Source organism: Pipistrellus hanaki, assembly GCF_964339955.1.
Source record: "Pipistrellus hanaki genome assembly, chromosome: 9".
NCBI lineage: Eukaryota > Metazoa > Chordata > Mammalia > Chiroptera > Vespertilionidae > Pipistrellus > Pipistrellus hanaki.
Window position 1 is genome coordinate 3423142 of NC_140511.1, and position 24704 is coordinate 3447845.

The window sequence follows — 24704 nt, forward strand, 5'->3', positions numbered from 1 at the left end:
AATTACATGAAAACATGAATAATTTAGAGAAAATGACTGTAAACAGATGAGAACTCGTTTAGAACAGTTGAAAGAGATTCTCCAAGTCAATTTTTAGTGTTGAAAAGGTACCTAAGAACTGGGAAATCCTTAATTTGAGTTAAGATCACATGAAACACTGTATGAATCCTATATTCCTTACGTAAAGGAGACTAGAGTGCTAAATGTGTGTTTTACAAGGCAGAATACCATTGAAATAGTGAAAGAAACTCGTTCCGCACCTTTGGAAAGCCTTAAATTTCACTGAAATATAGTACTACACTGTATTACACAGTTGAGAGACAATGTTCCCGACCTGCCTCTGTTCGTAACAGTGTGTAGGAAGTTGTTTGTATATGTGGGCAAAGCTTAAAAATGGACAAAAAGGCAGAATATAGGAAACTACATGAAAACATGAATAATTCAGAGAAAATCACTGTAAACAGATGAGAACTCGTTTAGAACAGCTGAAAGAGATTCTCCAAGTCAGTTCTTAGTGTAGAAAAGGTATCTAAGTTCCGCGAAATCCATAATTCGAGTTAAGATCACATGAAACACTGTATGAATCCTATATTCTTTACTTAAAGGAGACTAGAGTGGTAAATGTGTGTTATACAAGGCAGAATACCATGGAAATAGAGAAAGAAACACGTTCTGCAGCTTTGGAAAGCCTTACACATCACTGAAATGTACTACTACACTCTATAACACAGTTGAGAGACAATGTTCCCGAGCTGCCTCAGTTCATAACAGTGTGTAGGAAGTTGTTTGATAAAGTGGGCAAAGCTTATACTTGGACCAGAAGGCAGAATATAGGAAACTACATGAAAATATGGATAATTCAGAGAAAATGACTGTAAACAGATGAGAATTTGTTTAGAACAGCTCAAAGAGATTCTCCAGTCAGTTCTTAGTGTAGTAAACGTAGCTAAGATCCGGGAAATCCTTAATTCGAGTTAAGATCACATGAAACACTGTATGAATCCTATATTCATTACTTAATGGAGACTAGAGTGGTAAATGTGTGTTATACAATGCAGAATACCATTGAAATAGAGAAAGAAACAGGTTCGGCAGCTTTGGAAAGCCTTACACTTCACTGAAATGTAGTACTACACTCTATAACACAGTTGAGAGACAATGTTCCCGAGCTGCCTCAGTTCATAACAGTGTGTAGGAAATTGTTTGATAAAGTGGGCAAAGCTTATACTTGGACCAGAATGCAGAATATAGGAAACTACATGAAAACATGGATAATTCAGAGAAAATGACTGTAAACTGATGAGAACTTGTTTAGAACAGCTAAAAGAGATATTCCAGTCACTTCTTAGTGTAGTAAACGTAGCTAAGATCCGGGAAATCCTTAATTCGAGTTAAGATGACATGAAACACTGTATGAATCCTATATTCTTTACTTAAAGGAGACTAGAGTGGTAAATGTGTGTTATACAAGGCAGAATACCATTGAAATAGAGAAAGAAACACGTTCGGCAGCTTTGGAAAGCCTTACACTTCACTGAAATGTAGTACTACACTCTATAACACAGTTGAGAGACAATGTTCCCGAGCTGCCTCAGTTCATAACAGTGTGTAGGAAGTTGTTTGATAAAGTGGGCAAAGCTTATACTTGGACCAGAAGGCAGAATATAGGAAACTACATGAAAACATGGATAATTCAGAGAAAATGACTGTAAACTGATGAGAACTTGTTAAGAACAGCTCAAGGAGATTCTCCAGTCAGTTCTTAGTATAGAAAATGTAGCTAAGATCCGGGAAATCCTTAATTCGAGTTAAGATCACATGAAACACTGTATGAATCCTATATTCTTTACTTAAAGGAGACTAGAGTGGTAAATGTGTATAATACAAGGCAGAATACCATTGAAATAGAGAAAGAAACACGTTCGGAAGCTTTGGAAAGCCGTACACGTCAGTGAAATGTAGTACTACACTCTATAACACAGTTGAGAGACAATGTTCCCGAGCTGCCTCAGTTCATAACAGTGTGTAGGAAGTTGTTTGATAAAGTGGGCAAAGCTTATGCTTGGACCAGAAGGCAGAATATAGGAAACTACATGAAAACATGGATAATTCAGAGAAAATGACTGTAAACTGATGAGAACTTGTTTAGAACAGCTCAAAGAGATTCTCCAGTCAGTTCTTAGTGTAGTAAAGGTAGCTAAGATCCGGGAAATCCTTAATTCGAGTTAAGATCACATGAAACACTGTATGAATCCTATATTCTTTACTTAAAGGAAACTAGAGTGGTAAATGTGTGTTATACAAGGCAGAATACCATTGAAATAGAGAAAGAAACACGTTCGGCAGCTTTGGAAAGCCTTACACTTCACTGAAATATAGTACTACACTCTATAACACAGTTGAGAGACAATGTTCCCGAGCTGCCTCAGTTCATAACAGTGTGTAGGAAGTTGTTTGATAAAGTGGGCAAAGCTTATACTTGGACCAGAAGGCAGGATATAGGAAACTACATGAAAACATGGATAATTCAGAGAAAATGACTGTAAACTGATGAGAACTTGTTTAGAACAGCTCAAAGAGATTCTCCAGTCAGTTCTTAGTGTAGTAAACGTAGCTAAGATCCGGGAAATCCTTAATTCGAGTTAAGATCACATGAAACACTGTATGAATCCTATATTGTTTACTTAAAGGAGACTAGACTGGTAAATCTGTGTTATACAAGGCAGAATACCATTGAAATAGAGAAAGAAACACATTCGGCAGCTTAGAAAGGCTTACACTTCACTGAAATGTAGTACTACACTCTATAACACAGTTGAGAGACAATGTTCTCGAGCTGCCTCAGTTCATAACAGTGTGTAGGAAGTTGTTTGATAAAGTGGGCAAAGCTTATACTTGGACCAGAAGGCAGGATATAGGAAACTACATGAAAACATGGATAATTCAGAGAAAATGACTGTAAACTGATGAGAACTTGTTTACAACAGCTGAAAGAGATTCTCCAGTAAGTTGTTAGTGTAGAAAAGGTAGCTAAGATCCGGGAACTCCTTAATTCGAGTTAAGATCACATGAAAAACTGTATGAATCCCATATTCTTTACTTAAAGGAGACTAGAGTGGTAAATGTGTGTTATACAAGGCAGAATACCATTGAAATAGAGAAAGAAACACGTTCGGCAGCTTTGGAAAGCCTTACACTTCACTGAAATGTAGCACTACACTCTATAACACAGTTGAGAGACAATGTTCCCGAGCTGCCTCAGTTCATAACAGTGTGTAGGAAGTTGTTTGATAAAGTGGGCAAAGCTTATACTTGGTCCAGAAGGCAGAATATAGGAAACTCCATGAAAACATGGATAATTCAGAGAAAATGACAGTAAACAGATGATAAGTTGTTTACAACTGCTGAAAGAGATTCTCCAAGTCAGTTCTTAGTGTAGAAACGGTAGCTAAGATCCGGGAAATCCTTAATTCAAGTTAAGATGACAAGAAACACTGTATGAATCCTATATTCTTTACTAAAGGAGCCTAGAGTGGTAAATGTGTGTCATACAAGGCACAATACCATAGAAATAGAGAAAGAAACATCTTCGGCAGCTTTAAAGCCTTACACTTCACTGCAATGTAACACTACACTCTATAACATATTTGAGAGACAATGTTCACAAGCTGCTTCTGTTCATAACAGTGTGTAGGAAGTTGTTTGTATATGTGGGCAAAGCTTATACTTGGACAAGAAGGCAGAATATAAGAAACTACATGAAATCCTGAATCATACAGAGAAAATGACTGTAAACAGATGAGAAGTCCTTTAGAACTGCTGAAAGAGATTCTCCAAGTCAGTTCTTAGTGTAGAAAAGGTAGCTAGGATCTGGGAAATCCTGAATTCGAGTTAAGATCACCTGAAACACGGTATGAATCCTATATTGTTTACTGAAAGAAGCCTAGAGTGGTAAATGATTGTCATAAAAGGCAGAATATCATTGAAATAGAGAAAGAAACACATTCGGCAGCGTTGGAAAGCGTTACACTACAATGCAATGTAGTACTACACTCTATAACATAGTTGAGAGACAATGTTCCCGAGCTGCTTCTGTTCATTACAGTGTGTAAGAAGTTGTTTGTATATGTGGGCAAAGCTTATACTTGGACAAGAAGGCAGAATATAGGAAACTACATGAAAACATGAATAAATCCCAAAAATGACTGTAAATAGATGAAAACTCATTTAAAACTGCTGAAAGAGATTCTCCATGTCAGTTCTTATTGCAGAAAGGGTAGCTAAGATCCGGGAAATCCTTAATTCGAGTTAAGATCACATGAAACACTGTATGAATCCTATATTCTTTACTTAAAGAAGCCTAAAGTGGTAAATGAGTGTCATAAAAGGCAGAATATTATTGAAAAAGAGAAAGAAACACATTCCCCAGCCATGGAAAGCCTTACAATTCACTGTAATGTAGTACTACACTCTATATCATAGTTGAGAGACAATGTTCCCGAGCTGCTTCTGTTCATAACAGTGTGTAGGAAGTTGTTTGTATATGTGGGCAAAGCTTAAACTTGGGTAAGAATATAGGAAACTGCATGAAAACATGAATAATTCTGAGAAAATGACTGTAAACAGATGAGTACTGGCTTAGAACAGCTGAAAGAGATTCTCAAAGTCAGTTCTTAGTGTGAAAAAGGTAGCTACAATAGTATACGGGAAATCCTTACTTCGAGGTAAGATCACATGAAACACTGTATGAATCCTATATTGTTTACTTAAAGGAGCCTAGAGTGGAAAATGTGGGTCATACAAGGCAGAATACCATTGAAATTGTGAAAGAAATACGTTCGGCAGCTTTGGAAATCATCACACTTCACTGCAATGTAGTACTACAAGCTATAACATAGTTGAGAGACAAAGTTCCTGAGCTGCTTCTGTTCATAACAGTGTGTAGGAAGTTTTTTGTATATGTGGGCAACGCTTATACTTGGACAAGAAGGCAGAATATAGGAATCTACATGAAAATATGAATAATTCAGAGAAAATGAATGTAAACAGATCAGAACTGGCTGAGAACAGGTGAAAGAGATTCACCATGTCACTTGTTAGTGTAGAAAGGGTAGCTAAGATCCAGGAATTCCTTAATTCGATTTAAGATCACATAAAACACTGTGTGAATCCTATATTGTTTACTTAAAGGAGCCTAGAGCTGTAAATGTGTGTCATACAAGGCAGAATATCATGGAAAAAGAGAAAGAAACAGGTTAGGCAGCTTTCGAAAGCCTTACACTTCACGGCAATGTAGTACTACAGTCTATAACATAGTTGGGAGACAATGTTCCTGAGCTGCTTCTGTTCATAACAGTGTGTAGGAAGTTGTTTGTATATGTGGGCAAAGCTTAAACTTTGACAACAAGGCAGAATATAGGAAACTACATGAAAACATGAATAATTCAGAGAAAATGACTGTAAACAGATAAGAACTCATTTAGAATAGCTGAAAGAGATTTTCCAAGTCAGTTCTTAGTGTAGAAAAGGTAGCTAAGATCCAGGAATTCCTTAATTAGAGTTAAGATCACATGAAACAGCCGGCACCGGTTTGGCTCAATGGTAGAGCGTCGGTCTGGGGACTGAAAGGTCCAGGGTTCGATTTCGGTCATGGGCATGTACCTTGGCTACGGGCACATCCCCAGTAGGTGCTGTGCAAGAGGCAGCTGGTCGATGATTCTCTCTCATGGACAAGCTGAGAGAGAGTTTCTAACTCTCTATCCCTCTCTTCCTCTATGTGAAAAATCAATAAAAATATATTTTAAAAAAAATTAAAAAACATCACATGAAACAGTGTATGAATCCTATAATTTTTGCTTAAAGGAGCCTAGAGTGGTAAATGAGTGTCATAAAAGGCAGAACACCATTGAAATAGAGAAAAAAACACATTCCCCAGCTTTGGAAAGCCTTATACTTCACTCCAATGTAGTACTACACTCTATAACACAGTTGAGAGACAATGTTCCCGAGCTGCCTCAGTTCATAACAGTGTGTAGGAAGTTGTTTGATAAAGTGGGCAAAGCTTATACTTGAACCAGAAGGCAGAATATAGGAAACTACCTGAAAACATTGATAATTCAGGGAAAATGAGTGTAAACAGATGAGAACTTGTTTAGAACAGCTCAAAGAGATTCTCCAGTAAGTTCTTAGTGTAGAAAAGGTAGCTAAGATCAGGGAAATCCTTAATTCGAGTTAAGATCACATGAAACACTGTATGAATCCTATATTCTTTACTTAAAGGAGACTAGAGTGGTAAATGTGTGTTATACAAGGCAGAATACCATTGAAATAGAGAAAGAAACACGTTCCGCAGCTTTAGAAAGCCTTACACTTCACTGAACTGTAGTACTACACTCTAAAACACAGTTGAGAGACAATGTTCTCTCCCTACCTCAGTTCATAACAGTGTGTAGGAAGTTGTTTGATAAAGTGGGGAAAGCTTATACTTGGAGCAGAAGGCAGAATATAGGAAACGACATGAAAACATGGATAATTCAGAGAAAATGGCTGTAAACAGAAAACTTGTTTAGAACAGCTCAAAGAGCTTCTCCAAGTCAGTTCTTAGTGTAGAAAAGGTAGCTAAGATCCGGGAAATCCTTAATTCGAGTTAAGATGACATGAAACACTGTATGAATCCTATATTCTTTACTTAAAGGAGACTAGAGTGCTAAATGTGTGTTATACAAGGCAGAATACCATTGAAATAGAGAAAGAAACACGTTCGGCAGCTTTGGAAAGCCTTACACTTCACTGAAATGTAGTACTACACTCTATAACACAGTTGAGAGACAATGTTCCCGAGCTGCCTCAGTTCATAACAGTGTGTAGGAAGTTGTTTGATAAAGTGTGCAAAGATTATACTTGGACCAGAAGGCAGAATATAGGAAACTACCTGAAAACATGGATAATTCAGAGAAAATGACTGTAAACAGATGAGAACTTGTTTAGAACAGCTCAAAGACATTCTCCAGTAAGTTGTTAGTGTAGAAAATGTAGCTAAGATCCGGGAACTCCTTAATTCGAGTTAAGATCACATGAAACACTGTATGAATCCTATATTCTTTACTTAAAGGAGACTAGAGTGGTAAATGTGTGTTATACAAGGCAGAATACCATTGAAATAGAGAAAGAAACACGTTCCGCAGCTTTGGAAAGCCTTACACTTCACTGAAATGTAGTACTACACTCTATAACACAGTTGAGAGACAATGATCCTGAGCTGTCTCAGTTCATAACAGTGTGTAGGAAGTTGTTTGATAAAGAGGGCAAAGCTTATACTTGGACCAGCGGCAGAATATAGGAAACTACATGAAAACATGGATAATTCAGAGAAAATGACTGTAAACAGATGATAAGTTGTTTACAACTGCTGAAAGAGATTCTCCAAGTCAGTTCTTAGTGTAGAAACGGTAGCTAAGATCCGGGAAATCCTTAATTCAAGGTAAGATGACAAGAAACACTGTATGAATCCTATATTCTTTACTAAAAGGAGCCTAGAGTGGTAAATGTGTGTTATATAAGGCAGAATACCATCGAAATAGAGAAAGAAACATGTTCGGCAGCTTCGGAAAGCCTTACACTTCACTGCAATGTAACACTACACTCTATAACATATTTGAGAGACAATGTTCACAAGCTGCTTCTGTTCATAACAGTGTGTAGGAAGTTGTTTGTATATGTGGGCAAAGCTTATACTTGGACAAGAAGGCAGAATATAAGAAACTACATGAAATCCTGAATCATACAGAGAAAATGACTGTAAACAGATGAGAAGTCCTTTAGAACTGCTGAAAGAGATTCTCCAAGTCAGTTCTTAGTGTAGAAAAGGTAGCTAGGATCTGGGAAATCCTGAATTCGAGTTAAGATCACCTGAAACACGGTATGAATCCTATATTGTTTACTGAAAGAAGCCTAGAGTGGTAAATGATTGTCATAAAAGGCAGAATATCATTGAAATAGAGAAAGAAACACATTCGGCAGCGTTGGAAAGCCTTACACTACAATGCAATGTAGTACTACACTCTATAACATAGTTGAGAGACAATGTTCCCGAGCTGCTTCTGTTCATTACAGTGTGTAAGAAGTTGTTTGTATATGTGGGCAAAGCTTATACTTGGACAAGAAGGCAGAATATAGGAAACTACATGAAAACATGAATAAATCCCAAAAATGACTGTAAATAGATGAAAACTCATTTACAACTGCTGAAAGAGATTCTCCATGTCAGTTCTTATTGCAGAAAGGGTAGCTAAGATCCGGGAAATCCTTAATTCGAGTTAAGATCACATGAAACACTGTATCAATCCTATATTCTTTACTTAAAGAAGCCTAAAGTGGTAAATGAGTGTCATAAAAGGCAGAATATTATTGAAAAAGAGAAAGAAACACATTCCCCAGCCATGGAAAGCCTTACAATTCACTGTAATGTAGTACTACACTCTATATCATAGTTGAGAGACAATGTTCCCGAGCTGCTTCTGTTCATAACAATGTGTAGGAAGTTGTTTGTATATGTGGGCAAAGCTTAAACTTGGGTAAGAATATAGGAAACTGCATGAAAACATGAATAATTCTGAGAAAATGACTGTAAACAGATGAGTACTGGCTTAGAACAGCTGAAAGAGATTCTCAAAGTCAGTTCTTAGTGTGAAAAAGGTAGCTACAATAGTATACGGGAAATCCTTACTTCGAGGTAAGATCACATGAAACACTGTATGAATCCTATATTGTTTACTTAAAGGAGCCTAGAGTGGAAAATGTGGGTCATACAAGGCAGAATACCATTGAAATTGTGAAAGAAATACGTTCGGCAGCTTTGGAAATCATCACAATTCACTGCAATGTAGTACTACAAGCTATAACATAGTTGAGAGACAAAGTTCCTGAGCTGCTTCTGTTCATAACAGTGTGTAGGAAGTTTTTTGTATATGTGGGCAACGCTTATACTTGGACAAGAAGGCAGAATATAGGAATCTACATGAAAATATGAATAATTCAGAGAAAATGAATGTAAACAGATCAGAACTGGCTGAGAATAGCTGAAAGAGATTCACCATGTCACTTGTTAGTGTAGAAAGGGTAGCTAAGATCCAGGAATTCCTTAATTCGATTTAAGATCACATAAAACACTGTGTGAATCCTATATTGTTTACTTAAAGGAGCCTAGAGCTGTAAATGTGTGTCATACAAGGCAGAATATCATGGAAAAAGAGAAAGAAACAGTTTAGGCAGCTTTCGAAAGCCTTACACTTCACAGCAATGTAGTACTACACTCTATAACATAGTTGGGAGACAATGTTCCTGAGCTGCTTCTGTTCATAACAGTGTGTAGGAAGTTGTTTGTATATGTGGGCAAAGCTTAAACTTTGACAACAAGGCAGAATATAGGAAACTACATGAAAACATGAATAATTCAGAGAAAATGACTGTAAACAGATAAGAACTCATTTAGAATAGCTGAAAGATATTTTCCAAGTCAGTTCTTAGTGTAGAAAAGGTAGCTAAGATCCAGGAATTCCTTAATTAGAGTTAAGATCACATGAAACAGCCGGCACCGGTTTGGCTCAATGGTAGAGCGTCGGTCTGGGGACTGAAAGGTCCAGGGTTCGATTTCGGTCATGGGCATGTACCTTGGCTACGGGCACATCCCCAGTAGGTGCTGTGCAAGAGGCAGCTGGTCGATGATTCTCTCTCATGGACAAGCTGAGAGAGAGTTTCTAACTCTCTATCCCTCTCTTCCTCTATGTGAAAAATCAATAAAAATATATTTTAAAAAAAATTAAAAAACATCACATGAAACAGTGTATGAATCCTATAATTTTTGCTTAAAGGAGCCTAGAGTGGTAAATGAGTGTCATAAAAGGCAGAACACCATTGAAATAGAGAAAGAAACACATTCCCCAGCTTTGGAAAGCCTTATACTTCACTCCAATGTAGTACTACACTCTATAACACAGTTGAGAGACAATGTTCCCGAGCTGCCTCAGTTCATAACAGTGTGTAGGAAGTTGTTTGATAAAGTGGGCAAAGCTTATACTTGGACCAGAAGGCAGAATATAGGAAACTACCTGAAAACATTGATAATTCAGGGAAAATGAGTGTAAACAGATGAGAACTTGTTTAGAACAGCTCAAAGAGATTCTCCAGTAAGTTCTTAGTGTAGAAAAGGTAGCTAAGATCAGGGAAATCCTTAATTCGAGTTAAGATCACATGAAACACTGTATGAATCCTATATTCTTTACTTAAAGGAGACTAGAGTGGTAAATGTGTGTTATACAAGGCAGAATACCATTGAAATAGAGAAAGAAACACGTTCCGCAGCTTTGGAAAGCCTTACACTTCACTGAACTGTAGTACTACACTCTAAAACACAGTTGAGAGACAATGTTCTCTACCTACCTCAGTTCATAACAGTGTGTAGGAAGTTGTTTGATAAAGTGGGCAAAGCTTATACTTGGACCAGAAGGCAGAATATAGGAAACTACTTGAAAACATGGATAATTCAGAGAAAATGACTGTAAACAGATGAGAACTTGTTTAGAACAGCTCAAAGAGATTCTCCAAGTCAGTTCTTAGTGTAGAAAAGGTAGCTAAGATCGGGGAAATCCTTAATTCGAGTTAAGATGACATGAAACACTGTATGAATCCTATATTCTTTACTTAAAGGAGACTAGAGTGGTAAATGTGTGTTATACAAGGCAGAATACCATTGAAATAGAGAAAGAAACACGTTCCGCAGCTTTGGAAAGCCTTACACTTCACTGAAATGTAGTACTACACTCTATAACACAGTTGAGAGACAATGATCCTGAGCTGTCTCAGTTCATAACAGTGTGTAGGAAGTTGTTTGATAAAGAGGGCAAAGCTTATACTTGGACCAGCGGCAGAATATAGGAAACTACATGAAAACATGGATAATTCAGAGAAAATGGCTGTAAACAGATGATAAGTTGTTTACAACTGCTGAAAGAGATTCTCCAAGTCAGTTCTTAGTGTAGAAACGGTAGCTAAGATCCGGGAAATCCTTAATTCAAGGTAAGATGACAAGAAACACTGTATGAATCCTATATTCTTTACTAAAAGGAGCCTAGAGTGGTAAATGTGTGTTATACAAGGCAGAATACCATCGAAATAGAGAAAGAAACATGTTCGGCAGCTTCGGAAAGCCTTACACTTCACTGCAATGTAACACTACACTCTATAACATATTTGAGAGACAATGTTCACAAGCTGCTTCTGTTCATAACAGTGTGTAGGAAGTTGTTTGTATATGTGGGCAAAGCTTATACTTGGACAAGAAGGCAGAATATAAGAAACTACATGAAATCCTGAATCATACAGAGAAAATGACTGTAAACAGATGAGAAGTCCTTTAGAACTGCTGAAAGAGATTCTCCAAGTCAGTTCTTAGTGTAGAAAAGGTAGCTAAGATCGGGGAAATCCTTAATTCGAGTTAAGATGACATGAAACACTGTATGAATCCTATATTCTTTACTTAAAGGAGACTAGAGTGGTAAATGTGTGTTATACAAGGCAGAATACCATTGAAATAGAGAAAGAAACACGTTCCGCAGCTTTGGAAAGCCTTACACTTCACTGAAATGTAGTACTACACTCTATAACACAGTTGAGAGACAAGGTTCTCTACCTACCTCAGTTCATAACAGTGTGTAGGAAGTTGTTTGATAAAGTGGGCAAAGCTTATACTTGGACCAGAAGGCAGAATATAGGAAACTACTTGAAAACATGGATAATTCAGAGAAAATGACTGTAAACAGATGAGAACTTGTTTAGAACAGCTCAAAGAGATTCTCCAAGTCAGTTCTTAGTGTAGAAAAGGTAGCTAAGATCGGGAAAATCCTTAATTCGAGTTAAGATCACATGAAACACTGTATGAATCCTATATTCTTTACTTAAAGGAGACTAGAGTGGTAAATGTGTGTTATACAAGGCAGAATACCATTGAAATAGAGAAAGAAACACGTTCGGCAGCTTTGGAAACCCTTACACTTCACTGAAATGTAGTACTACACTCTATAACACAGTTGAGAGACAATGTTCCTGAGCTGCCTCAGTTCATAACAGTGTGTAGGAAGTTGTTTGTATATGTGGGCAAAGCTTAAACTTTGACAACAAGGCAGAATATAGGAAACTACATGAAAACATGAATAATTCAGAGAAAATGACTGTAAACAGATAAGAACTCATTTAGAATAGCTGAAAGAGATTTTCCAAGTCAGTTCTTAGTGTAGAAAAGGTAGCTAAGATCCAGGAATTCCTTAATTAGAGTTAAGATCACATGAAACAGCCGGCACCGGTTTGGCTCAATGGTAGAGCGTCGGTCTGGGGACTGAAAGGTCCAGGGTTCGATTTCGGTCATGGGCATGTACCTTGGCTACGGGCACATCCCCAGTAGGTGCTGTGCAAGAGGCAGCTGGTCGATGATTCTCTCTCATGGACAAGCTGAGAGAGAGTTTCTAACTCTCTATCCCTCTCTTCCTCTATGTGAAAAATCAATAAAAATATATTTTAAAAAAAATTAAAAAACATCACATGAAACAGTGTATGAATCCTATATTTTTTGCTTAAAGGAGCCTAGAGTGGTAAATGAGTGTCATAAAAGGCAGAACACCATTGAAATAGAGAAAGAAACACATTCCCCAGCTTTGGAAAGCCTTATACTTCACTCCAATGTAGTACTACACTCTATAACACAGTTGAGAGACAATGTTCCCGAGCTGCCTCAGTTCATAACAGTGTGTAGGAAGTTGTTTGATAAAGTGGGCAAAGCTTATACTTGGACCAGAAGGCAGAATATAGGAAACTACCTGAAAACATTGATAATTCAGGGAAAATGAGTGTAAACAGATGAGAACTTGTTTAGAACAGCTCAAAGAGATTCTCCAGTAAGTTCTTAGTGTAGAAAAGGTAGCTAAGATCAGGGAAATCCTTAATTGGAGTTAAGATCACATGAAACACTGTATGAATCCTATATTCTTTACTTAAAGGAGACTAGAGTGGTAAATGTGTGTTATACAAGGCAGAATACCATTGAAATAGAGAAAGAAACACGTTCCGCAGCTTTGGAAAGCCTTACACTTCACTGAACTGTAGTACTACACTCTAAAACACAGTTGAGAGACAATGTTCTCTACCTACCTCAGTTCATAACAGTGTGTAGGAAGTTGTTTGATAAAGTGGGCAAAGCTTATACTTGGACCAGAAGGCAGAATATAGGAAACTACTTGAAAACATGGATAATTCAGAGAAAATGACTGTAAACAGATGAGAACTTGTTTAGAACAGCTCAAAGAGATTCTCCAAGTCAGTTCTTAGTGTAGAAAAGGTAGCTAAGATCGGGGAAATCCTTAATTCGAGTTAAGATGACATGAAACACTGTATGAATCCTATATTCTTTACTTAAAGGAGACTAGAGTGGTAAATGTGTGTTATACAAGGCAGAATACCATTGAAATAGAGAAAGAAACACGTTCCGCAGCTTTGGAAAGCCTTACACTTCACTGAAATGTAGTACTACACTCTATAACACAGTTGAGAGACAATGATCCTGAGCTGTCTCAGTTCATAACAGTGTGTAGGAAGTTGTTTGATAAAGAGGGCAAAGCTTATACTTGGACCAGCGGCAGAATATAGGAAACTACATGAAAACATGGATAATTCAGAGAAAATGACTGTAAACAGATGATAAGTTGTTTACAACTGCTGAAAGAGATTCTCCAAGTCAGTTCTTAGTGTAGAAACGGTAGCTAAGATCCGGGAAATCCTTAATTCAAGGTAAGATGACAAGAAACACTGTATGAATCCTATATTCTTTACTAAAAGGAGCCTAGAGTGGTAAATGTGTGTTATACAAGGCAGAATACCATCGAAATAGAGAAAGAAACATGTTCGGCAGCTTCGGAAAGCCTTACACTTCACTGCAATGTAACACTACACTCTATAACATATTTGAGAGACAATGTTCACAAGCTGCTTCTGTTCATAACAGTGTGTAGGAAGTTGTTTGTATATGTGGGCAAAGCTTATACTTGGACAAGAAGGCAGAATATAAGAAACTACATGAAATCCTGAATCATACAGAGAAAATGACTGTAAACAGATGAGAAGTCCTTTAGAACTGCTGAAAGAGATTCTCCAAGTCAGTTCTTAGTGTAGAAAAGGTAGCTAAGATCGGGGAAATCCTTAATTCGAGTTAAGATGACATGAAACACTGTATGAATCCTATATTCTTTACTTAAAGGAGACTAGAGTGGTAAATGTGTGTTATACAAGGCAGAATACCATTGAAATAGAGAAAGAAACACGTTCCGCATCTTTGGAAAGCCTTACACTTCACTGAAATGTAGTACTACACTCTATAACACAGTTGAGAGACAATGTTCTCTACCTACCTCAGTTCATAACAGTGTGTAGGAAGTTGTTTGATAAAGTGGGCAAAGCTTATACTTAGACCAGAAGGCAGAATATAGGAAACTACTTGAAAACATGGATAATTCAGAGAAAATGACTGTAAACAGATGAGAACTTGTTTAGAACAGCTCAAAGAGATTCTCCAAGTCAGTTCTTAGTGTAGAAAAGGTAGCTAAGATCGGGAAAATCCTTAATTCGAGTTAAGATCACATGAAACACTGTATGAATCCTATATTGTTTACTTAAAGGAGACTAGAGTGGTAAATGTGTGTTATACAAGGCAGAATACCATTGAAATAGAGAAAGAAACACGTTCGGCAGCTTTGGAAACCCTTACACTTCACTGAAATGTAGTACTACACTCTATAACACAGTTGAGACACAATGTTCCTGAGCTGCCTCAGTTCATAACAGTGTGTAGGAAGTTGTTTGATAAAGTGGGGAAAGCTTATACTTGGAGCAGAAGGCAGAATATAGGAAACGACATGAAAACATGGTTAATTCAGAGAAAATGGCTGTAAACACATAACTTGTTTAGAACAGCTCAAAGAGCTTCTCCAAGTCAGTTCTTAGTGTAGAAAAGGTAGCTAAGATCCGGGAAATCCTTAATTCGAGTTAAGATGACATGAAACACTGTATGAATCCTATATTCTTTACTTAAAGGAGACTAGAGTGCTAAATGTGTGTTATACAAGGCAGAATACCATTGAAATAGAGAAAGAAACACGTTCGGCAGCTTTGGAAAGCCTTACACTTCACTGAAATGTAGTACTACACTCTATAACACAGTTGAGAGACAATGTTCCCGAGCTGCCTCAGTTCATAACAGTGTGTAGGAAGTTGTTTGATAAAGTGTGCAAAGATTATACTTGGACCAGAAGGCAGAATATAGGAAACTACCTGAAAACATGGATAATTCAGAGAAAATGACTGTAAACAGATGAGAACTTGTTTAGAACAGCTCAAAGACATTCTCCAGTAAGTTGTTAGTGTAGAAAAGGTAGCTAAGATCCGGGAACTCCTTAATTCGAGTTAAGATCACATGAAACACTGTATGAATCCTATATTCTTTACTTAAAGGAGACTAGAGTGGTAAATGTGTGTTATACAAGGCAGAATACCATTGAAATAGAGAAAGAAACACGTTCCGCAGCTTTGGAAAGCCTTACACTTCACTGAAATGTAGTACTACACTCTATAACACAGTTGAGAGACAATGATCCTGAGCTGTCTCAGTTCATAACAGTGTGTAGGAAGTTGTTTGATAAAGAGGGCAAAGCTTATACTTGGACCAGCGGCAGAATATAGGAAACTACATGAAAACATGGATAATTCAGAGAAAATGACTGTAAACAGATGATAAGTTGTTTACAACTGCTGAAAGAGATTCTCCAAGTCAGTTCTTAGTGTAGAAATGGTAGCTAAGATCCGGGAAATCCTTAATTCAAGGTAAGATGACAAGAAACACTGTATGAATCCTATATTCTTTACTAAAAGGAGCCTAGAGTGGTAAATGTGTGTTATACAAGGCAGAATACCATCGAAATAGAGAAAGAAACATGTTCGGCAGCTTCGGAAAGCCTTACACTTCACTGCAATGTAACACTACACTCTATAACATATTTGAGAGACAATGTTCACAAGCTGCTTCTGTTCATAACAGTGTGTAGGAAGTTGTTTGTATATGTGGGCAAAGCTTATACTTGGACAAGAAGGCAGAATATAAGAAACTACATGAAATCCTGAATCATACAGAGAAAATGACTGTAAACAGATGAGAAGTCCTCTAGAACTGCTGAAAGAGATTCTCCAAGTCAGTTCTTAGTGTAGAAAAGGTAGCTAGGATCTGGGAAATCCTGAATTCGAGTTAAGATCACCTGAAACACGGTATGAATCCTATATTGTTTACTGAAAGAAGCCTAGAGTGGTAAATGATTGTCATAAAAGGCAGAATATCATTGAAATAGAGAAAGAAACACATTCGGCAGCGTTGGAAAGCCTTACACTACAATGCAATGTAGTACTACACTCTATAACATAGTTGAGAGACAATGTTCCCGAGCTGCTTCTGTTCATTACAGTGTGTAAGAAGTTGTTTGTATATGTGGGCAAAGCTTATACTTGGACAAGAAGGCAGAATATAGGAAACTACATGAAAACATGAATAAATCCCAAAAATGACTGTAAATAGATGAAAACTCATTTACAACTGCTGAAAGAGATTCTCCATGTCAGTTCTTATTGCAGAAAGGGTAGCTAAGATCCGGGAAATCCTTAATTCGAGTTAAGATCACATGAAACACTGTATCAATCCTATATTCTTTACTTAAAGAAGCCTAAAGTGGTAAATGAGTGTCATAAAAGGCAGAATATTATTGAAAAAGAGAAAGAAACACATTCCCCAGCCATGGAAAGCCTTACAATTCACTGTAATGTAGTACTACACTCTATATCATAGTTGAGAGACAATGTTCCCGAGCTGCTTCTGTTCATAACAGTGTGTAGGAAGTTGTTTGTATATGTAGGCAAAGCTTAAACTTGGGTAAGAATATAGGAAACTGCATGAAAACATGAATAATTCTGAGAAAATGACTGTAAACAGATGAGTACTGGCTTAGAACAGCTGAAAGAGATTCTCAAAGTCAGTTCTTAGTGTGAAAAAGGTAGCTACAATAGTATACGGGAAATCCTTACTTCGAGGTAAGATCACATGAAACACTGTATGAATCCTATATTGTTTACTTAAAGGAGCCTAGAGTGGAAAATGTGGGTCATACAAGGCAGAATACCATTGAAATTGTGAAAGAAATACGTTCGGCAGCTTTGGAAATCATCACACTTCACTGCAATGTAGTACTACAAGCTATAACATAGTTGAGAGACAAAGTTCCTGAGCTGCTTCTGTTCATAACAGTGTGTAGGAAGTTTTTTGTATATGTGGGCAACGCTTATACTTGGACAAGAAGGCAGAATATAGGAATCTACATGAAAATATGAATAATTCAGAGAAAATGAATGTAAACAGATCAGAACTGGCTGAGAACAGCTGAAAGAGATTCACCATGTCACTTGTTAGTGTAGAAAGGGTAGCTAAGATCCAGGAATTCCTTAATTCGATTTAAGATCACATAAAACACTGTGTGAATCCTATATTGTTTACTTAAAGGAGCCTAGAGCTGTAAATGTGTGTCATACAAGGCAGAATATCATGGAAAAAGAGAAAGAAACAGGTTAGGCAGCTTTCGAAAGCCTTACACTTCACGGCAATGTAGTACTACACTCTATAACATAGTTGGGAGACAATGTTCCTGAGCTGCTTCTGTTCATAACAGTGTGTAGGAAGTTGTTTGTATATGTGGGCAAAGCTTAAACTTTGACAACAAGGCAGAATATAGGAAACTACATGAAAACATGAATAATTCAGAGAAAATGACTGTAAACAGATAAGAACTCATTTAGAATAGCTGAAAGAGATTTTCCAAGTCAGTTCTTAGTGTAGAAAAGGTAGCTAAGATCCAGGAATTCCTTAATTAGAGTTAAGATCACATGAAACAGCCGGCACCGGTTTGGCTCAATGGTAGAGCGTCGGTCTGGGGACTGAAAGGTCCAGGGTTCGATTTCGGTCATGGGCATGTACCTTGGCTACGGGCACATCCCCAGTAGGTGCTGTGCAAGAGGCAGCTGGTCGATGATTCTCTCTCATGGACAAGCTGAGAGAGAGTTTCTAACTCTCTATCCCTCTCTTCCTCTATGTGAAAAATCAATAAAAATATATTTTAAAAAAAATTAAAAAACATCACATGAAACAGTGTATGAATCCTATAATTTTTGCTTAAAGGAGCCTAGAGTGGTAAATGAGTGTCATAAAAGGCAGAACACCATTGAAATAGAGAAAGAAACACATTCCCCAGCTTTGGAAAGCCTTATACTTCACTCCAATGTAGTACTACACTCTATAACACAGTTGAGAGACAATGTTCCCGAGCTGCCTCAGTTCATAACAGTGTGTAGGAAGTTGTTTGATAAAGTGGGCAAAGCTTATACTTGGACCAGAAGGCAGAATATAGGAAACTACCTGAAAACATTGATAATTCAGGGAAAATGAGTGTAAACAGATGAGAACTTGTTTAGAACAGCTCAAAGAGATTCTCCAGTAAGTTCTTAGTGTAGAAAAGGTAGCTAAGATCAGGGAAATCCTTAATTCGAGTTAAGATCACATGAAACACTGTATGAATCCTATATTCTTTACTTAAAGGAGACTAGAGTGGTAAATGTGTGTTATACAAGGCAGAATACCATTGAAATAGAGAAAGAAACACGTTCCGCAGCTTTGGAAAGCCTTACACTTCACTGAACTGTAGTACTACACTCTAAAACACAGTTGAGAGACAATGTTCTCTACCTACCTCAGTTCATAACAGTGTGTAGGAAGTTGTTTGATAAAGTGGGCAAAGCTTATACTTGGACCAGAAGGCAGAACATAGGAAACTACTTGAAAACATGGATAATTCAGAGAAAATGACTGTAAACAGATGAGAACTTGTTTAGAACAGCTCAAAGAGATTCTCCAAGTCAGTTCTTAGTGTAGAAAAGGTAGCTAAGATCGGGGAAATCCTTAATTCGAGTTAAGATGACATGAAACACTGTATGAATCCTATATTCTTTACTTAAAGGAGACTAGAGTGGTAAATGTGTGTTATACAAGGCAGAATACCATTGAAATAGAGAAAGAAACACGTTCCGCAGCTTTGGAAAGCCTTACACTTCACTGAAATGTAGTACTACACTCTATAACACAGTTGAGAGACAATGATCCTGAGCTGTCTCAGTTCATAACAGTGTGTAGGAAGTTGTTTGATAAAGAGGGCAAAGCTTATACTTGGACCAGCGGCAGAATATAGGAAACTACATGAAAACATGGATAATTCAGAGAAAATGGCTGTAAACAGATGATAAGTTGTTTACAACTGCTGAAAGAGATTCTCCAAGTCAGTTCTTAGTGTAGAAACGGTAGCTAAGATCCGGGAAATCCTTAATTCAAGGTAAGATGACAAGAAACACTGTATGAATCCTATATTCTTTACTAAAAGCAGCCTAGAGTGGTAAATGTGTGTTATACAAGGCAGAATACCATCGAAATAGAGAAAGAAACATGTTCGGCAGCTTCGGAAAGCCTTACACTTCACTGCAATGTAACACTACACTCTATAACATATTTGAGAGACAATGTTCACAAGCTGCTTCTGTTCATAACAGTGTGTAGGAAGTTGTTTGTATATGTGGGCAAAGCTTATACTTGGACAAGAAGGCAGAATATAAGAAACTACATGAAATCCTGAATCATACAGAGAAAATGACTGTAAACAGATGAGAAGTCCTTTAGAACTGCTGAAAGAGATTCTCCAAGTCAGTTCTTAGTGTAGAAAAGGTAGCTAAGATCGGAGAAATCCTTAATTCGAGTTAAGATGACATGAAACACTGTATGAATCCTATATTCTTTACTTAAAGGAGACTAGAGTGGTAAATGTGTGTTATACAAGGCAGAATACCATTGAAATAGAGAAAGAAACACGTTCCGCAGCTTTGGAAAGCCTTACACTTCACTGAAATGTAGTACTACACTCTATAACACAGTTGAGAGACAATGTTCTCTACCTACCTCAGTTCATAACAGTGTGTAGGAAGTTGTTTGATAAAGTGGGCAAAGCTTATACTTGGACCAGAAGGCAGAATATAGGAAACTACTTGAAAACATGGATAATTCAGAGAAAATGACTGTAAACAGATGAGAACTTGTTTAGAACAGCTCAAAGAGATTCTCCAAGTCAGTTCTTAGTGTAGAAAAGGTAGCTAAGATCGGGAAAATCCTTAATTGGAGTTAAGATCACATGAAACACTGTATGAATCCTATATTCTTTACTTAAAGGAGACTAGAGTGGTAAATGTGTGTTATACAAGGCAGAATACCATTGAAATAGAGAAAGAAACACGTTCGGCAGCTTTGGAAACCCTTACACTTCACTGAAATGTAGTACTACACTCTATAACACAGTTGAGAGACAATGTTCCTGAGCTGCCTCAGTTCATAACAGTGTGTAGGAAGTTGTTTGTATATGTGGGCAAAGCTTAAACTTTGACAACAAGGCAGAATATAGGAAACTACATGAAAACATGAATAATTCAGAGAAAATGACTGTAAACAGATAAGAACTCATTTAGAATAGCTGAAAGAGATTTTCCAAGTCAGTTCTTAGTGTAGAAAAGGTAGCTAAGATCCAGGAATTCCTTAATTAGAGTTAAGATCACATGAAACAGCCGGCACCGGTTTGGCTCAATGGTAGAGCGTCGGTCTGGGGACTGAAAGGTCCAGGGTTCGATTTCGGTCATGGGCATGTACCTTGGCTACGGGCACATCCCCAGTAGGTGCTGTGCAAGAGGCAGCTGGTCGATGATTCTCTCTCATGGACAAGCTGAGAGAGAGTTTCTAACTCTCTATCCCTCTCTTCCGCTATGTGAAAAATCAATAAAAATATACTTTAAAAAAAATTAAAAAACATCACATGAAACAGTGTATGAATCCTATAATTTTTGCTTAAAGGAGCCTAGAGTGGTAAATGAGTGTCATAAAAGGCAGAACACCATTGAAATAGAGAAAGAAACACATTCCCCAGCTTTGGAAAGCCTTATACTTCACTCCAATGTAGTACTACACTCTATAACACAGTTGAGAGACAATGTACCCGAGCTGCCTCAGTTCATAACAGTGTGTAGGAAGTTGTTTGATAAAGTGGGCAAAGCTTATACTTGGACCAGAAGGCAGAATATAGGAAACTATCTGAAAACATTGATAATTCAGGGAAAATGAGTGTAAACAGATGAGAACTTGTTTAGAACAGCTCAAAGAGATTCTCCAGTAAGTTCTTAGTGTAGAAAAGGTAGCTAAGATCAGGGAAATCCTTAATTGGAGTTAAGATCACATGAAACACTGTATGAATCCTATATTCTTTACTTAAAGGAGACTAGAGTGGTAAATGTGTGTTATACAAGGCAGAATACCATTGAAATAGAGAAAGAAACACGTTCCGCAGCTTTGGAAAGCCTTACACTTCACTGAACTGTAGTACTACACTCTAAAACACAGTTGAGAGACAATGTTCTCTACCTACCTCAGTTCATAACAGTGTGTAGGAAGTTGTTTGATAAAGTGGGCAAAGCTTATACTTGGACCAGAAGGCAGAATATAGGAAACTACTTGAAAACATGGATAATTCAGAGAAAATAACTGTAAACAGATGAGAACTTGTTTAGAACAGCTCAAAGAGATTCTCCAAGTCAGTTCTTAGTGTAGAAAAGGTAGCTAAGATCGGGGAAATCCTTAATTCGAGTTAAGATGACATGAAACACTGTATGAATCCTATATTCTTTACTTAAAGGAGACTAGAGTGGTAAATGTGTGTTATACAAGGCAGAATACCATTGAAATAGAGAAAGAAACACGTTCCGCAGCTTTGGAAAGCCTTACACTTCACTGAAATGTAGTACTACACTCTATAACACAGTTGAGAGACAATGATCCTGAGCTGTCTCAGTTCATAACAGTGTGTAGGAAGTTGTTTGATAAAGAGGGCAAAGCTTATACTTGGACCAGCGGCAGAATATAGGAAACTACATGAAAACATGGATAATTCAGAGAAAATGACTGTAAACAGATGATAAGTTGTTTACAACTGCTGAAAGAGATTCTCCAAGTCAGTTCTTAGTGAAGAAACGGTAGCTAAGATCCGGGAAATCCTTAATTCAAGGTAAGATGACAAGAAACACTGTATGAATCCTATATTCTTTACTAAAAGGAGCCTAGAGTGGTAAATGTGTGTTATACAAGGCAGAATACCATCGAAATAGAGAAAGAAACATGTTCGGCAGCTTCGGAAAGCCTTACACTTCACTGCAATGTAACACTACACTCTATAACATATTTGAGAGACAATGTTCACAAGCTGCTTCTGTTCATAACAGTGTGTAGGAAGTTGTTTGTATATGTGGGCAAAGCTTATACTTGGACAAGAAGGCAGAATATAAGAAACTACATGAAATCCTGAATCATACAGAGAAAATGACTGTAAACAGATGAGAAGTCCTTTAGAACTGCTGAAAGAGATTCTCCAAGTCAGTTCTTAGTGTAGAAAAGGTAGCTAAGATCGGAGAAATCCTTAATTCGAGTTAAGATGACATGAAACACTGTATGAATCCTATATTCTTTACTTAAAGGAGACTAGAGTGGTAAATGTGTGTTATACAAGGCAGAATACCATTGAAATAGAGAAAGAAACACGTTCCGCAGCTTTGGAAAGCCTTACACTTCACTGAAATGTAGTACTACACTCTATAACACAGTTGAGAGACAATGTTCTCTACCTACCTCAGTTCATAACAGTGTGTAGGAAGTTGTTTGATAAAGTGGGCAAAGCTTATACTTGGACCAGAAGGCAGAATATAGGAAACTACTTGAAAACATGGATAATTCAGAGAAAATGACTGTAAACAGATGAGAACTTGTTTAGAACAGCTCAAAGAGATTCTCCAAGTCAGTTCTTAGTGTAGAAAAGGTAGCTAAGATCGGGAAAATCCTTAATTGGAGTTAAGATCACATGAAACACTGTATGAATCCTATATTCTTTACTTAAAGGAGACTAGAGTGGTAAATGTGTGTTATACAAGGCAGAATACCATTGAAATAGAGAAAGAAACACGTTCGGCAGCTTTGGAAACCCTTACACTTCACTGAAATGTAGTACTACACTCTATAACACAGTTGAGAGACAATGTTCCTGAGCTGCCTCAGTTCATAACAGTGTGTAGGAAGTTGTTTGTATATGTGGGCAAAGCTTAAACTTTGACAACAAGGCAGAATATAGGAAACTACATGAAAACATGAATAATTCAGAGAAAATGACTGTAAACAGATAAGAACTCATTTAGAATAGCTGAAAGAGATTTTCCAAGTCAGTTCTTAGTGTAGAAAAGGTAGCTAAGATCCAGGAATTCCTTAATTAGAGTTAAGATCACATGAAACAGCCGGCACCGGTTTGGCTCAATGGTAGAGCGTCGGTCTGGGGACTGAAAGGTCCAGGGTTCGATTTCGGTCATGGGCATGTACCTTGGCTACGGGCACATCCCCAGTAGGTGCTGTGCAAGAGGCAGCTGGTCGATGATTCTCTCTCATGGACAAGCTGAGAGAGAGTTTCTAACTCTCTATCCCTCTCTTCCGCTATGTGAAAAATCAATAAAAATATACTTTAAAAAAAATTAAAAAACATCACATGAAACAGTGTATGAATCCTATAATTTTTGCTTAAAGGAGCCTAGAGTGGTAAATGAGTGTCATAAAAGGCAGAACACCATTGAAATAGAGAAAGAAACACATTCCCCAGCTTTGGAAAGCCTTATACTTCACTCCAATGTAGTACTACACTCTATAACACAGTTGAGAGACAATGTACCCGAGCTGCCTCAGTTCATAACAGTGTGTAGGAAGTTGTTTGATAAAGTGGGCAAAGCTTATACTTGGACCAGAAGGCAGAATATAGGAAACTATCTGAAAACATTGATAATTCAGGGAAAATGAGTGTAAACAGATGAGAACTTGTTTAGAACAGCTCAAAGAGATTCTCCAGTAAGTTCTTAGTGTAGAAAAGGTAGCTAAGATCAGGGAAATCCTTAATTGGAGTTAAGATCACATGAAACACTGTATGAATCCTATATTCTTTACTTAAAGGAGACTAGAGTGGTAAATGTGTGTTATACAAGGCAGAATACCATTGAAATAGAGAAAGAAACACGTTCCGCAGCTTTGGAAAGCCTTACACTTCACTGAACTGTAGTACTACACTCTAAAACACAGTTGAGAGACAATGTTCTCTACCTACCTCAGTTCATAACAGTGTGTAGGAAGTTGTTTGATAAAGTGGGCAAAGCTTATACTTGGACCAGAAGGCAGAATATAGGAAACTACTTGAAAACATGGATAATTCAGAGAAAATAACTGTAAACAGATGAGAACTTGTTTAGAACAGCTCAAAGAGATTCTCCAAGTCAGTTCTTAGTGTAGAAAAGGTAGCTAAGATCGGGGAAATCCTTAATTCGAGTTAAGATGACATGAAACACTGTATGAATCCTATATTCTTTACTTAAAGGAGACTAGAGTGGTAAATGTGTGTTATACAAGGCAGAATACC